Here is an 18,211-nt window from a genome sequence, read left to right as displayed (position 1 = left end):
AGAGACATTAGGGGAATTTGGTGAAAAGTCAGAGGGAAGAAAATCAAATTTTATTGAGTACCTACTAAGTGCCAGGACCTGGGCTACACAAGTTGTGTATTTATGACACCATTCTCACACATGCAACAGAGATGAAGGAAGACATGAGCCCTGCCGTCTAGTAACCTTTCATCCAGGAGGTTCACAGAGAAGGGAGGGCTGGAGCTGCCGGGACACGGCTCCACACCCCCACACACCCCAGTCCTCAAGCCCAGCCCAGGCTCCAGCTCCTCACAGCTCAGGGTGAAAGAGAAGCAGGAAGGGGACCTTGGACTCAGCAATGGCCCAGGGTGATATGGCCAGAAAGCTTATCTCTCCCGAATGCCAGCCTTTGGATCCCATACTGGGAGGGGAGGGGAAGGAATGACCAAGCATAGGGAAGACTTTCCTGAAAGACACTGGAAGGACACCTGCAGACACTGCAGGAAAGACACCAAAGGGCGAATTCAGTGCCCTACCCCAGCTCAGCAAGGCTCATGACCCAGCTATATCAGCAAACACTACTCACTGGCCACAAAAGATTTTTCTTGCTCAAGATATAAATTATCCGCCAGGGCACCTGGGTGGCTCAGTCGTTAAGCGTCTGCCTTTGGCTTAGGGCGAGATCCCAGGATCCTGGGATGGAGCCCCACATCAGGTTCCCTGCTCCACTGGGAGCCTATTCTTCCTCTCCCACTCCCCCTGCTTGTGTTCCCTCTCTCACTAGCTGTCTCTCTCTGTCAAATGAATAAATAAAATCTTAAAAAAAAAAAAAAAAGGTTTGGATTATCCTGATGCTCATCGGGTTAATATTACACTTTCTACATTAACAGCCAGGTATTACCTACCTCTCTAGTTGCTTCAAGTGCTTTTGAAACAGTTTCAGATAAATAAATAACTAAGCCATAAGACAATGGCTAATGTAAAAAGAATTGTAATTTTAGGGGCGCCTGGGAGGGTCAGTCAATTAAGCGTCCACTCTTGATTTCGGCTCAGGTCATGATCTCGGGGTCCTGGGGGGGTCCATGCTCAGTGTGGAGTCTGCTTGAGATTCCCTCCCTCCCTCTCCTTCTGCACCTCCCCTCACTCGTGCAGGCTCACACACACACGCTCTCTCTCAAATAAATAAATAAATACATCTTTTTTAAAAAATTGTAAAATGTGACATTTGGTGGAAAGGACTAAACCCCATTTTTAGAAACCTGCTATCTGGTGAATCGTACTTTATTTTGACACTGTTAAGATGAAGGGTCACTGGATTATCTTCAACAGCAGGGGAAAGTCTTAAGAGGCATTTTCTGGTTGTTTAGTATCTGGAAAAAGTGAAAAATAATAGGAAACACACAAACACACATACATACATGCACGTACAACACACACAGGGTAATAGCTTCCGTGTAGACTTTAAAATTCTTCCTTCTGAGTTAATAGAGCTACCCTACGGCCCACCAGCTGCACTACTAGGTATTTATCTAAAGGACACAAACATAGTGATTCAAAGGGGCACCTGCGCCCCAGTGTTTACAGCAGCAATGTCCACAATAGCCAAACTGTGGAAAGAGCCCAGTTGTCCATGAACAGATGAATGGAAAAGAGAAGATGTGGTGTATACAAACAAAAGAATATCACTCAGCCATCAATAAGAATGAAATCTTGCCATTTGCAAGGACTTGAATGGAACTAGAGGGTATTATGCTGAGCGAAATAAGTCAGTCAGAGAAAGAATTATCATATGATTTCATTCATGTAGAATTTAAGAAACAAAACAGATGAACATAGGGGAAGGGAAGGAAAAATAAAATAAGACAAAATCAGAGAGGGAGACAATCCATAAGAGACTCTAAACCATAGGAAACAAACTCTAGGGTTATAGAGGGTTGTTGGAGGGGAGGTGGGTGGGGGGATGGGGTAATTGCGTGATGGGCATTAAGGAAGGCCCGTGATGTGATGAGCACTGGGTGTTATATACGACTGATGAATCACTGAACCCTACCTCTGAAACTAATAATACACTTTATGTTGATTAAATTGACTTTAAGTAAAAAAATAAAATAAAATAAAATAAAATAAAACCTGTCCTTCCTCCTCTGACCAGCATGACCCTGGCTGGTGGGCTGAGCTCTGCCCTGACAGTCTGCCGAGGACAAGACCAAGGGCTCAGTGGGGATGATCACTACCCCCTGAGCCTGCACATCTGCCCCTCTGGAGATCACAGCCCCTCCCGGTGGAGACTATCATCCCATAACTGAAATGTCCAACCAAAGATGCCTCAGAAAGTTCCTAAGACCTGACACACTCCCAGAAATGGGGCCTGGCCAGGCCCACCCAGAGGTCGGCTGCAAAGCCTCCCCTGGCCAGGAGCACCTGCCCCACACCCTCCGAGCAGGCAAGCCACTCTGCTTCCAAAGTCTGAGGTTCCAGGGGACATGAGGGGGCATCACTCCCACCCAAGCTCTCTGAGCTCTGTGAAAGCAAAGGAGTGAGACCAGGGAGAAAGACATTTTATAGAAATTTTAATAAATTTTATTACACTCATCAATTAGCAAAATATACATCTGAAATTAAAAGGAAAGGAAGCTGAGAGGAAGCTGGTGTAAAAATGGAAAGAGCAGGAAAAAAAAAAAAAATCAATGGCAAGAACAGGAAGGAAGAAGGGAGGAGGGGAGGGAAGAAAGGAAGGAGCAGCTCCTCCTTGCCCTCAGCCCTGATACGCAGATACGAAGATACGTGTGTGTGTGGGGACAAGACACCTGAATGGACACAGGTCTGACTAGAGCCTCTCAGGCAGGTTACCCTGTCAGTGAAGGATTTGCAGAGAGTGAAGGCATGTACTGGCCACATGGTGACCCAGTCAGTGACCTGTGAAGAATTCACTCCCTCTCCCAGTCCCATGTAGGTCAAGGGCCCATCCATGGTCAAGGCTGAAGCAGGCAAGTCATGCTGGGAGGGATGTGAGTGCCAAGTTATGGTAAAGGGCCTGGAGAGCTGCCACTTTGGCCTCTGACCTTGAAAGCAGCAGAGGAGAGGGGCCTGGGACAGAAAAGGTAGGCGAGGCCCTGAGCAGTCCTGAGAGGCTGATTCCAGCAGTGCCCAGGACGCCCTACACCCTGCTCCTCCACGTCAGGGAGAAGTGTCTCCACAGGCTGAGCTTAGGCTGAAGCCCTGCGACCCGCCCCTGCCCTCTGCTGACCTTCACCAAATACTCAGGCCCACCATTTACGAAGGGCCACTTCACTCTGAACATGAGGTACTTTATTTCAGTAAATGATTTACAATAATCCTCAGAAGAGAGCGTTTCCTGATTTTAAAGCTCAGAGACAGAAGCTGAACAAGAGGAGGGGACCTGCCCAGGGTCACGTGGTTGTGTGACCAAACCCAACAGGAGCCAGGCCCACCCCAAACCTCAGCTGAGCTCTAACCAGAGGGCAGCAGACTGGGGGCACTGGGCCCAGAAATCCTCTCTAGAGCAGCGGGTCTCAGGGAGGGAAGCAGCAGGAGCGGCCTGCAGAGGCTGCCTGGGACGCCACCAGACAGAGGGCGCTGTGAGGGAGGCGACAGTCACCCTGAGGCCCTGAGGGTTTCCCAGGTTCCATCAGGCTCTGCCGCCCCCTAGTGGCGAGCACGCGCTGCACTGAAGGAGGGCTTTCCCTATGAGGACAGAGGGAGGGAGTGCACTATGCAGACAAGGAATCTTAGAAATGCAAACTGAGGGCTTCAAAGGGGAGGGTGGTGAGGGACTGGGCTAACCAGGTGATGGGTAGTAAGGAGGGCACGTATTGCATGGTGCACTGGGTGTTACACGCAAATAATGAATCACGGAACACTACATCAAAAATTAGTGATATAATGTATGATGACTAACATAACATAATAAAAAAATTTATTAAAAAAAAAAGAAAAGAAATGTGAATGGAGCCCAGGAAAGGGGACCCAGGACACCGCCCACTACAGAATTCTGATAGATGAACGTAGAGATCAGGCAAAAACGGATCTGTGGTGGCAGAAGTCAGATGTGTTCCCTGGCACTGCGGGGTAGTTAGGACAGGAAGGGACAGTGTCCTGGAGTGTTGGGGCTTAATTCACATACTTACTGACTTCTTGAAGTTAGCTTACTCATGTTATTTATTATTTCTGCTTTATTTATTTTAATTAAAAATTATTCATTTTTTAAGAACAAAACTGAATTTCCGTAGGAAAGTGCTGGGACAATGTCAGCATCTCTAGTCAACCAAGTCCCCACCCATTGGTCTGTCCCCATTGTCACGGTTCCCCTGAAGCCTGATAGGGTGAGGATGCCCCCTTCACAGACACCCCCCCAAACACACACACCCCACACACACAAACACACACAGAGACACACACATCACCTCACCCTGTCTTTGCAAAGGGTCCACACACACCAGACGTTGGTTCTGCCATTTCCCCCAAACCAAAAGCTTTCTTCTCCGCCTGCCCCCTCCCCTTTCAGCCCTCCCTGTGCCCCCAGTGAAAGGCTAAGGGACACAACTGCTACACTCACTTGTCCCGTGGGCATTTATTGATAGCCAGCTCTGTGCATCTGGAGAACACAAAGAAAGTCTCTTGCCCCCGACAGTCTCACAACCTGGCCCCTGATGGGACACATGGTGAAGCGGAGAAAACCCTCAGCAATGTGAGCAAGAGGCAGACACCCTCAGATCCACTGAAGGTGGGACGCACCTAAGGGAGGCCCTGGGCAGAGATGCTGGAGAGGTGCCCTAGGTTTCCAGCCTTGACTCCCTGGGGAAACTCCAACCTCCCTGGAACTAAGCTGGAAATGGTTGGTCCAAGCTGACATCGCTGAGAAGACAGCTTCCTGGTTGAGGAGACGCTGACTCAGAGTTGGAACCAGAGGTTCAAGGCAGACGGAGGAGTTGAAGGCTGAATCCCAAGAGAGTGGGCGTTGGAAATGAACCTGAGGATTCTGTCCTAGAGTTTGTGCTGAGAAAGAGCACAGTTCTGAGTGAGGAGTGAGTGTCCCCCACCACATGGAAGCTCAGCCCTTATCCAGCCCACATGAGGGCCAGAGTGAGAAGAAGAGAAGTGACGGCCCCAGGAGGAAACAGAATGCCATCGAGATGGTTCTATCACAGAGTTGTAAAGAAGGGTAGGTAATTCATCTGGGGGTGGGTGGGAGAGGGGAACAGCAGGGGCTTCTGAGACAGGGGGGAGCCCTTTACTCCCCCTCCCAGCCATGAGGGATGGAGAGGAGGAGCCCAGGAAGAGGCAGAGAGGGAAGATGGAAGGAGAGAGGGAGAATACCCCACCATTTTCCTTCCACCAAAGCCTCCCACTAGTGCCTCCTGCTGGCCAAACCTAGTGAGAATTCCTCAGCAAGTCCCCTGCGCCCTCCCTTGCCATGATCAGATCATAGTGGTCAGTCTCCCCAGTTATAGAGCAGGCAGAGAAATGTGAGAAAGGACAGGAAGGGGGAGCAGACAGGGAGTAACGTGACAAAGGACAAAGGGACCCCAGGGGAGAGGTTAACATGAGAACCTGCTCTCAACCATCTGATCCATCTCTACCACAAGCTCCTTCCCAGGTGACCCAAGAATTGCTTCTGTCAGATGACAACCCTCCCCCAACAAAGGTAAGGACACAGTAACCACCCAGTGACAAGACCAGTGCGTGGAGAATCCAGGTGCACATAGAGGTGGGAGAGGTAAGGAGGCTTGCAGGTGGCTCTGGAGTGGACAAAACACAGCTTTTGATGTCTCCAGGCCCTAAGCCACAGCCCAGACCACCCTGTGGGGCCAGCAGAGCCCCAGCCACCACTTCTCCTCCATCCCCTGCCGCTGGCTGAGCCTCCTGGGAACAGGTGACCTCCTCAGCTGGGAAGGTGGGGGCCTCCCAGCAGGTGTAAACTGAGGTCTGGTTCTACATAGGTTTCCCCCAGGAGCCTTCCCCAGACACAGCCCCCATCCACTTCTGCCACCAACCACCACAGAGACCAGGAAGAATCACCCCCTTTGTCCCTTTAGTTCACACTCAAGACGTAGAGAATTTTACAGAATGTTGCATAGGAGATGCAAACGGGAACAATGCAGTAAGGACACAGAAAAGAAGGGTTTTCAGAATACAAGGCTCTCAGAAAACCAGTGACAGCTGACCTGGGTGCTGAGCATGGTCCCAGCTAAGCACCAACTCCTCTCCCTAAATCTCTCACCCCAGTGAGCTCTGGGGCTCTTCCCCATGCCCTTGCTTCATTCTGCAGGTGTCTCTCCATCCCCTCAGGACTTTCCTGTCCCACCTGCCTGCTCTGGGAAGCCCAGGGCCTCAGCTCTGATCCCAGCTCCCCCTCACAGATGTTGCCCTCCTGCTCCCTCCCACCCTGTTCTCATGCACCACCCCTGCCCTCACTGCCTCCCACACAGACTAGCTCCTCTGGGCAAGATCCATCCTCAATTTCCTTTGACCAGGACTCCAAGCCTTTTCCTGCCAGTCAACTCCACTCAGTCCCTCCTCAAACTACTCGCTGCCATCAGGGGTCAGATAGGAGACACAAAGGAGCACCAGAAACTTCTAGTTCACACCCCAGGGATCAAGTTGTCCACTGACCCTGCTCACCATTTCCCACTCGATCCCCTCTGCCTCTGAAGTGATACCTTCTCCTTGATGAAAAATGCAGGTGGCCGGAGGAAGTGGCTCCCGGTGATTGTGACTGCCTGCCCCTCCCCAAGGCAACCTGGCCCTCCCTGGCCCCGGGATTTCCCATTCACTTACCCCATTGCAGGGTGAGGGTCCTGTCCTGCCCTGGAACTGCACCCAGCACATAATGCAGCTCCTCTCTCAGAGCGCCAAGCATGGCCACGGCTCCTGAAGAGGTCTGCTGGGCACGGGCCACACCTGTACCTCCCAGGAGACAGGGGTCAGCCTGCTCGTCCGCTCCCACAGCCAAGAGTTTAGACACCCTCAGTGGGCAGAAGCCCAGTGCCCACACACCAAGGAGGCCTTTTCCCCAGCAAGCAGGGGACAGGTCACGTTCTTCAAAGGCTATAGTGGGAGATGGGGGGTGGAAAGCCTTCCAGAAGCTTCCTAAGGGCCTCCCCATTTCCCCAGGCCTCCAGGCCACAGAAGGGGAGAGCCTTCAGGCCTCAAGTGCACCCAAGGAGCTTCTGTGCCCAGAAGGACAGAATCCAGAGCGCCTCTGCCCACATCCAACCCAGAGCACTCCATTGCAGGGAGGGGAATCAAGAGTTTGGAGGTAGACGTGTTTCTGTTGACATTCCTGTTAGACTTCTTGGTGGATACTGGAAGACACAGTGGAACATGTGGGTCTTGAGCCCGAGGAAAGTTCTGGGCTGGAAACATCCATTGTGTGGCTACAGGATCATTGATGGTGGTCGGAGCTGTGGGGATGGAGAACAGCTGGCTGCTCCCAGAGCTTCCACAGGGGATGTTCACACCCTGTCCCTTCACATCCACAGTTCTACTTGTTGTAACTGTTTGGATATCCCACCTAGGTTGGAAACCTGTGGAGGGCAGGGCGGGGAAGCCCAAGATCCGTTAGTGCAGATAGATCCTTCCACGTCCTAAAGGTGGGTCAGGCCCAGAGGCCCCAACGAGGTGACTATGCCAGGACAGGGCCCAGCACCCAGGAGAGTCACTCCCAGCCTTGCCATCAACACAGACCATGGACTGGAAAATTTACCTCCTGTCCCAAACACCCAGGGAGGGTGGGTTGTGAGAAGACCCAAGCAGCCCAGGAAGGTAGCCAGCTGCCAGTCTCACCACCTGTGGCTACTTTCACTGCACACTGACCTCCCCACCCCCACAATATACAGCATGGGACCCTCTGCATCCTCAGTGAGTCCGCCCCTTCATGCACCCCGAAACAGCTCCCTGGACAGGTCCAAATACCTGTTGTCCCCACCCAGTGTCACATACCAGCCCTATTACCTCCCCAACTCTGTCCCTCCCTATTCTATCCTCAGCCCTCCCACTCCCTGCCCACCCAGCCACTTCCCCCTCCCACTCCAAACCCCCCACCCCACCCCAGGTCACTAAGGGCTTCCTCCTGCCACTGACAAAGCACTACCCTTCCACTGAAAACACATCCAACAGCCCTCTCTCCTCAGTAAGTGTCCAGTAAACTTGGCAAGAGAGGCAGAAAAAAAGAGAAAATAGACAGACTCACAAACCATTTGGGTCCCTGAGTCTTTGGACTTGGGGACATTTACTAAAGGTGGGGCAGCTGTTTTACTTTTATTACTTATCCTGTCAATCGTTTTTATACTTAGGAGTGTTTGGACTTAAATTTCCTACATATTTTAGTAGATTTGCTCCTCATACAAAACCCCAGTACAAAACTGTTTTGCTCTTCAGGAATAAATAAATAAACAATTTGTTGTGCTATCTTTAACTTTGGCCTGTTTATGCAATAGTTTCTAAACTTAAAATGGAGGATTTTAGGAGGCACCTGGGTGGCTCAGTCGGGTGGGCGTCCAACTCTTGATCTCAGCTCAGGTCTTGATCTCAGCTCAGGTCATGAGTTCAAGCCCTGCATTGGGCTCCACGACCAGTGTGGAGCCTACTTTAAAAAAAAATGGAGTACTTTCTGAATCAGTCCTTGATCTTGTGTGTCCAATAAAAATTTTAGTCTATTTTCAGGGTTTAATTTCCGATCTTTCCAGAAAAGGATAATCCATAATGCTGCACCACCCACAGCTGCGGTTAAGGGTCTTCCAAGACAGCGTCTGCCACTGGCCAAGTACCCATGTATCCCCGTCCATCTCCGTGCTCCCCATCCAGCACCCACTCACTGACCCACACCAGCCCCCAACCTCCCCAGCCAAGGTCTGAGGGCCCAGGGCCAGTTGTGTGCAGGTGAACAGTGGGGCAGGGGGGGAGGCACAGCTCACTGACATAGGAAGAGCACACCCTGTGTTGTGGCAGGAGGCACTCTCAGCCCCTTCCGGATCCCAGCACTGGGGAGGAGGCCATGTTCCCAGCCCACATCCTCCACCCAGGTCAGGCTTTCTAAAAGCAACTACTGTGGGCTCTCACGTCATGAAACGATGTCAGCACCATCAGGGTCATCTTCAGGGCCACTGTCTGAAAGTCCCAACGGCCCTTATCTACACCTTCCATGAGCACAGAGCAGTCACTTCAGGTGATGAATTCCCCAGAATATCCAAGAACCAAGACCCCGTAATGGTCATGTGTGGGGAGAGGGCCGGGGTAACTGAGGGATGGGGAGAGAGCAGTCCCTACAAGGAAGGCAATAAGCCTGGTTCACAAAACTCCAGGACCCAGCAAATGGAAAAACTTCTCTGAAGCTGGAAGGAGGTCATTAGGAAATACTGAATGAATTTTAAGTATCCCACACTGTGCTCACACCTCCTGTCTTTACGAGTCACTCTCTCCCCTGCCACCCTCTCCCACAACTTTTCCTCTTCCCAGACCTCCAACACCTTTGACCCTGACAGTGAGATATTCTGCCCCATTTCAACAATGCCCCACTTAGAGTTTATGACCATTGTTTTAACTACCTTGCACACTCAACTCCCATTGTCCTCACTCCTTCCGTCATGCCAGCCTGGAAAAATCCCAGCTCTGCCTAAATCCAACTTCCCACCTACTCCATGCCTGCATCCAAGCACAAGTGATTGGATGAAAATACTCAAAAATGCTTATGGAATATTTATAATCACAAATTTCAGGTTGGTCGATAAGAGGACACAGCATTTTCCTGGTTACTCACACAAATGTTCAGGGCAATTATTTCACATTTTCTTCTTAATCACCCCCCCTCCTCTTCACTTTCAACTGATAACCAACTCCTCCACTTGGGCACTGAACCCCAGCCCCTCCCACCTATTCAAGGACATTCCTCCAGCAACCCTCTCTCTTCTGCAATGCTGCCTTTCCTTCTGCAGATCACAGCAAGCTAACATGGTATAAGAGACCTATCTTAAAAAGTAAATAAGTAATAAACTTCCCTAGCTCCCAAACTGAGGTCTCTTGGTACCATTTCCACTAAAAAGAACCACATGTTAAGAGATGACTCCAATGGCAAGGAGGCCATCAGAGACACTAGGATCATGTCAACTTGAGGCTCACACTGGCCAAATATAGAACAAAGTGAGCATCAGTAAAAGGGTTCAATGTAAGAGATTAAACTATATTAAAATGCCCTTATTCATTGTTATACTAATAAAAATTCATGGGTCACTTTTGGAGGATGCTAGAGAATGAACTCATTATTCTGAAAACTAGAAAATAAACACTAAAGAAACGTATTAATCTGCCTTTCCTAAATTGTTCTGAAATAGTAAATGTTTCTTTGTATACATGAAATAAACACGGACAGAATGATAAAAGTAGAACATCACCACTTTACAACCCCTGTAAAATAATGGGTCTTGGGGCGCCTGGGTGGCTCAGTCGGTTAAGTATCTGCCTTCAGCTCAGGTCATGATGCCATGGTCCTGGGATCGAGTTCCACATCGGGGTCCTTGCTCAGCAGGGAGCCTGCTTCTCCCTCCGTCTTTCGCTCCCTCTGCTTGTGCTCTCTCTCTCTCTGACAAATAAATAAATAAAAATGTTCAAAAAAAAAAAAGAACAAGTATACTATGATCACATAAGATGTTAGTAATAGGAGGTACCTGGGTGGCTCAGTCCATTAAGCAACTGACTCTTGATTTCGGGTCAGGTCATGATCCCAGAGTGGTGAGATTGAGCCCCACATCAAGCTTTATGCTGAGTGTAGAGTCTGCTTGGGATTTTCTCCCTCTTTCTCTTCTCTCTGCCCCTCCCGTCCCTCACCCCTTCACCCCCCCCCACCCCGCTCNCCCCACCCCGCTCACTTGAGCGCTCTCTTTTCTCTCTTAAAAAAAAAAAATGCTAATAATAGGAAGCACCTGGTGTAGGACACCTGGAAATGTTCTATACTATCTTCTCAATTTTTCTGTAAAACTAAAAGTGTTCTTAAAAAATAAAGTGTATTCTTGGGGCGCCTGAGTGGCACAGCGGTTAGGCGTCTGCCTTCGGCTCAGGGCGTGATCCCGGCATTATGGGATTGAGCCCCACATCAGGCTCCTCTGCTGTGAGCCTGCTTCTTCATCTCCCACTCCCCCTGCTTGTGTTCCCTCTCTCGCTGGCTGTCTCTATCTCTGTCAAATAAATAAATAAAATCTTTAANCGAATAAATAAAAATAAAATCTTTTTAAAAAACAAATAAATAAAGTGTATTCTTAAAAAGAGAAAGACTTACGACATATCGACCAAATTCAATGAGTGAATCTGCATTTGATCCTGATTCAAACAAACAAATTACGCATGTAGTTATTGACAATTTGGGAAATCTGAACATTGGCTGCATATTTGAGGTTATTAAGGATATTGTGAACATTTAGACAGAATAATGATACTGTGGTGATGTTTTAAAGAGTCCTTATCTTTTAGAGATTATGAAACATTTATGATAGAAATAATATGATGCCTAAGATTTGTTCTAAAATAATGTAGGGTGAGGGTGGGAGTGTAGATGAAAAGAGAGTGGCCCTGAGTTAATGATTATACTATCTGGATGATGGGGACATGGGGATTTTCCACTTACGTGTGTATTTGAAATTTTCTGTAATGATAATTTTAAAAAATAATTCCCTTGACCCCTCTTGTTATCTATCCTTTCCCTGTAACTCTTAATAGCAAAATTCTTTTTTAATTTAATTTAATTTTATTTTATTTAAATTCAGTTAATTAACATATAGCGTATAATTAGTCTCAGGAGCAGAGTTCAGTGATTCATCAGTTGTGTATAACACCCAGTGCTCATTACATCACGTGCCCTCCTTAATGCCCATCACGCAGTTACTCCATTCCCCTGCCTCCCACTCCTAGAAACCCTCAATTTGTTTCCTATAGTTAAGTGTCCCTTATGGTTTTTTTCCCTCTCTGATTTGGTCTTATTTTACTTTTCCCTCCTTTCTCCTATGCTCCTCTGTTTTGTTTTTTAAATTCCACATATGAGTGAAATCATATATTTGTCTTTCTCTGATTGACTTATTTCACTTAGCGTAATACCCTCTAGCTCCGTCCACGGCATTGCAAATGGCAAGATTTCATTCCTTTTGATGGCTGAGTAATATTCCATTGTATATATGTACCAACATCTTCTTTTCCATTCATTGTTGATGGACATCTGGGCTCTTTCCATAGTTTGGCTACTGTGGACATTGCTGCTATAAACATTGGGGTGCAGGTGCCCCTTCAGATCACTACATTTTTAACAGCAGAATTCTTTAATAAAGTTTACAATAGAAAATGTCTCCACTCTACTCTCACTCTCTCTTTTTTGAAACAGATCTATGAAGGCATAATTTACACACTATAAAATTCACCCATTTTAGGGGCGCCTGGGTGGCATAGCGGTTAAGCGTCTGCCTTCGGCTCAGGGCGTGATCCTGGCGTTATGGGATCAAGCCCCACATCAGGCTCCTCTATTATGAGCCTGCTTCTTCCTCTCCCACTCCCCCTGCTTGTGTTCCCTCTCTCACTGGCTGTCTCTATCTCTGTCGAATAAATAAATAAAATCTTTAAAAAAAAATTCACCCATTTTAAGTGTACAATTCAATGAGTTTATTATAATTATAGTTATGAATATAATTTATATAATACATATTATATACTTAACCTAATTATAGAACATTTCCATCACCCTGCAAAGAAGCCTCATGTTTGTTTATATTTATGACCTGTGCCAACCCCAGCCCTAGGCAACAGTTTTTTGTCTCTATAGATTTGCCTTCTGAACATTTCATATAAATGGACTCATTCAATATATGGCCTCTTGAGTCTGGTTTCTTTTACTTAACATAGTGTTTTCAAGGTTCATTCATATAATAGCATGCATTGGTGTTTCATTCATTGTTATTGCTCAATAGTATTCTATTGTATGGATATAAACATTTTGTTTATCCATTCACCAATTCATGAATATTTGGATTGTTTCCCCTTTATGGCTATTTTGAATAATGCTTCTTTGAACATTCACGTGCAAGTGCTTGTGTGGACATACGCTTTCATTTTTCTTGGGTAGATATCTAGACATGGAATCACTGGCCAATATAGGAATTCTATGTCGAGCATTTTAAGGACTTGTCAGACTGGCTTCCAGTTCCAGGACAAGATGGAGCAGATGCACTTCTGGTTCCTCCCAGGGAGTACAGCTAAAGCCCTAGAGATTATTTATAACACGAACATGAGAAGACTCTGAAAGATGGAGAGAAGGCAGACTGGTTAGGAAACTCAAGACTGAAATAACAACATGATGAGTTCCCTAGGTTTTCTTTTTGCCTTGTGTACATGAGACTGGGTGCTAGAAAAGCCAGAACCAGGAAACTCTTAACAGGCACATGCACACACACACACACAGGCCCAAAAGTCTCTAGCCAAAGAGCCAAGAAAGGGACAGCCGAGCTGGACAGAAAACTTTAGACAATAACTGCCATACTCCAGCGCAAATATCACGGGGGGGAGAAACCTGCCAGCAAAGGCTAAGTGGGGAGTATAGACACTCACCTTTACCCCCAAGGTTCTCCTTCCCACTGCCGGCATGGTGTCAGAGAAGGCCAAGCAGGAAGCTAGGACTTCCAGCACTGCCTGATGGTAACAAGTCCCCTTCCATCACAATGTCACTGGAAACCTAGTGGGAACAGTAAAAAGGTGCTTCACATTCCAGTCAGGGTGTATCAGCAGAGGTTTAGTGGACAGCCTGAAAGCCCAACCCCACCTCACAGTATTAACATCCCCCCCCAAATGTCAACAAAGGCCAAGTGAGGAACCTGGACTTCTAACCCCATCTGACAGCAATGACATCTGACAACACACCCTCTTTCCCCTACCAGCACAGTGTCAGAGGATATCTGTTAAAATAGATTTAAATAAAATCCAGAGTCTTATAACATGGCATCTAAAATACCCAGGACGCAATTAAAAATCTCTTGTCATAGCAAGAACCAGGAAAATCTCAAATGGAATAAGAAAAGACAGTCAACACTCAAGATGACCTAGATGTTGGAATTATCTGACATATATTTAAAGCAAGCAAGTATTTTAAAGTAAGAATTAAAAATGCCTCAAAAAAGAATTACAAACTCTCTTTAAACAAATGAAGAAATAAACAGTGTCAGCAAAAGAAGAAGAGGAGGAGAAGGAGGAGGAGGAGATAAAGAAGAACCAAATAGAAATTTTCACACTTAAAAATACCATAACCAAAATTTTAAATTTAGTGGATTGGCTTAACAGAAGAAACAGCAGAGGAAAGATTCAGTGAACTTAAAGACAGAAAAATAAAAATTACTCAATCTTGACAACAAACAGAAAATAGACAAAAAAAAAGAAAGAAAGAAAGAAAGCAGAGGTTCAGAGATGTACAGGACTATAACAAAGGATTTTTCATGTCATCCAAGTCTCAGAAAGAGAGGAAAGAAAAGCTGTGACAGGAAAATATATTCAAAGAAATAATGGCTGAAATTCCCCAAATTTGGCAAAAAATACAAACCTATGGGTTCAAGAAGTTAAGTGAATCCCAACAACCATATTTCCATGTGTTTATTGGCCATTGGTGTATCTTTGGTGAAATGCCTATTCAAATATTTTGTCCATTTTCTAATTCTTATGCTTGAGTTATAAGTTCTTTATATATTCTGGATACAAGTCCCTTATCTGATATATGATTTGCAAATATTTGTTCCCATTCTGTCACTTATCTTTTCATTTTCTTGAGGTGCTTTATGGAACACAAAAAAATTTAATTTTGATAAAGTCCAATTTGTCAAAATTTTAATTTGTTGCTTGTGCATGGTGTCATGTGCTGAAACCATGTACAATCCAAGATCATGATATTTACTCTTAGGGTTTCTTCTAATAGTTTTATAGTTTTAACTCTTACATTTAGGTCTATGATTGATTTTGAGTTGAATTTTGTGTATCATGTGAGGTAAGTGTTCAAATTCATTCCTTTGCATGTGGAGAACCACTTGTCCCAGTACCATTTGTTGAAAAGACTTCTCTTTCTCCCTCTGACCTGCCTCAGCACATTTGTTGAAAATCAGTTAACCATAAGTCAATCTATTGCATTGAGCTTTATTTCTAAACTTACGCCAATACCACACTGTCTTGATTACCACAGCTTTGCAGTAACTTCTGAAATTGGGAAGTGTAAATCTTCCACTTTGTTCTTCCTCTTCAAAATCATTTTGACTATTCTAAATCCTTCATATTTCCCTAAGAATCGAGAATTAAGCTCCCTTTTGAGCTGAGGGAGCAAGCCATACAGATAGCTGGGAAAGAGAGCAGTCCAGACAGTAGGCAGATCAAGTACAAAGGCCCTAAAGTGTGAACATGCCTGTTTAAAGTACAGTTAGGAGGCCAATGTGGCACAGTAGACAGGAGGAGTGATAGGAGATGAGGTTAGATAGGTAAGCAAGGCAGGACAGGGAGGGGGCCAATATGTGGGGCCTTGCCTGCCCTGTGAGAAATTTGGCTTTACTCTGAGAGAGTGCAGAAGTGATTGGAGAGGTTTGAGCAGAGCAGTGACGCCGTCTGACCTGTATTTTAATAGATTCCCTGTGATTACTGCGTAGACAAGTTACCAAGGGAGCAATGACAGCAGCAAGGAGGGAAGTCAGGAGATGCAAGAGATGATGTGGCTTGGACAGGGGTGTTACCAGTGGGATGAGAAGAGATGAGAAGTGGTAAGCCAATAGGATCTAAGACAGATTGGGTGTAGAGTATGAGAAAGAAGAGTCAGCAATGTCTCCAAGAATTTGAGCCTGAACAACTGAAAGAAAAGGATGGCGAAGCCCAAGTCCATTGGGAGGGAGGAGAAGGTTTGGAGAGGCAGATAACATCAGTTCTGGACGTGACCAGTTTGAGGTACTCACGAGACACTGGAAGTACACATTTAGAGTTCAAGGGCGTGGTCTAATCTAGAAACACAAATTTGGGAATTATCAACACAAAGATAGTCTTCGTAGGTGATATTTAAATCTGGCAGGAGCGGGACACTAGATGAGATCACCTCGGGACAGATAAAAAATAGAAGAGTTCCAGAGATTGCACCATGGACACTACAGTGGTAAGAAGCTGGGGAGATGAGAATCACCAGCAGGGAAACAGAGAGGTGTCTGAGGGAACAAGAGCGGGTCCAAGTCTCCCGAACTATATATTCACAAGTTATCTCTCAGGGTGGGACACTTGTGTGTTTCAACATCTACCATGAGCTCTTCTTATCTCCTGTGTGTTTGGTCACATTATCAAGGCCCAGTTCAGGGATGGTCAAAATTCTGCAGGACTAAAGTGTGAATGATTTGGCAAGCTTATCCTCCTCAGGGGATACACAATGTAAAAAAAGTCAGTTGAGTAAAACAAACCGCTACAACCGCTGTTGTAAGGAATGAGGTCGTTTTATACCAGAAAGAAATTTCTGTGTCTCCTGGAATGGAGAAACAAGTTCTTAGGGAAGCATCAATCTTCTTTTGGACCGTAAGATCCTAGAGGCCAGGAGATGGTCTGGGACACAAGCACAGCTCATAACACTTTGAGGAGGTGTAGACTGCCTTCCTTAAGCAGGGATAAGGCAAGAAGTGGGCTGTGCACTTGCTGAACACTGTCTCTAAACTCAGGTTCTGCCCTATCGTGCCCCTGGTTCCCCTTCCACCCTTTTCCTCTTCCCTTAAGCTGCAGCCTAGTGCCCCAGCCTCCTTTTCACAAAAAGGGTGGGGTCAGGAACATGGAAGAAATGGAGAGTTTCGTTTTTTCCACTCAGGTCTTCATAGTTCCACGAGAAGTCAAGTGTCCTTATTTTCCTTCCCCTTCTCACAAACACCCAATCCCACCCCCACCCACCAGTCAGCAAACCAGAAGGTGGCAAAAGCAGGGACTTTTCACACTAGATTTTTCTGCCCAGGACTCCAACCCCACAGCTGCCACCAGTTAAGAAAGGTGATAGGAAATGGACAATGACATGAATGGGACAGAAACATGGACAGGAAACTCATGAAAAAACAAGAATAGCCACCAAACAGAGGAAAATAACGTTAGCCCTGCAACAAAGCGCAATTTAAAACAACGAGACACTATTTCATCTGTCAGAGTGGGAAGTATTCGGATCCGCAGGGTTGGAAAGGGTAAGGGCTCCCACAGACACTACTGCCCAGGTGTAGTCCTGTCAGCTTTCTGGAGCGTGGCTCGGCAACACTTGGTTACCAAAAGCTTTTAAAATAAGTCTATCCTTTGACCCTTTGACTCAGTGATTTCACTTCTAGGAATTCAGCCTAAGGAAATAACTTAGACAACCATGCAAATAATGTTCAAGAATCTTTATTGCAGCATACGGTATATTTAAGGTTTGAGATCCACCTAAATGCCCCCACAATGGGAAATTGGTTTCAATGAACTAGGGCTCATCAAACAGCAGGGTACTGGTCAACCATTAAGACTGATGCTAGCCCATGTGTCTTCTGGTGTGCTGCATTGAGGAGGACACAGCCTCACTCCAGTGGTATTCCTGGCCCAAAGTGCGTAAACTGAAGAAACACCAGACATACCTAAATTTAGGAACAATCTAGAAAATAACAGACCTGACTTCTTCAAAAATGTTAATATAATGAAAGGCAAAGTCAGTCCAAGGAATTGTGCCCATTTAAACGTGCTGAAAAGCCATGACAACTAAATGCAATGCAGGGTCCTGAGCCAAGGAAAGAATCCATTACCAAGGACATTACGGGGCAGTTGGCAAGTTTGGGATATGGGTGGTAGATTACACGACTGTATCAATTTAAGTTTCCTGATTTTGATAGTTGTACTGTGGTTATGTAAAACATGTTCTTGTTCTTAATATATTCTATGTGTTTATGAGTAAAGCTTACTCTCAAATGGCTCAGAAAAAAAATACCGCGTATTTAGAGAAATAACGTTAAGCAACTGTGGTCATGACGTTGATGGGTGATTCTGAGTGAAGAGTACCCTGGAATTATATCCTTGCCCCTTCTCTGTGACCTTTAAATGATCTCCAAATAAAAAGGGTTTTAAAAAGGAAGGTACTCTGGGCACACCAGGCTGCAGCCTTGGGCACCCAGTGCTGGGTGCTGTGCATGGCTGTGGATGACACCTCCTCTCACCCAGACTCTCAGTTCTCAGTGCTACTAGCGGAACTCAGTCTGTGGCT

This window comes from Ailuropoda melanoleuca, chromosome 5 (genome assembly GCF_002007445.2).
Source record: "Ailuropoda melanoleuca isolate Jingjing chromosome 5, ASM200744v2, whole genome shotgun sequence".
Classification (NCBI taxonomy): domain Eukaryota; kingdom Metazoa; phylum Chordata; class Mammalia; order Carnivora; family Ursidae; genus Ailuropoda; species Ailuropoda melanoleuca.
The sequence above is the reverse complement of the archived record's forward strand: the minus strand, read 5'-3'. Positions refer to the sequence as shown.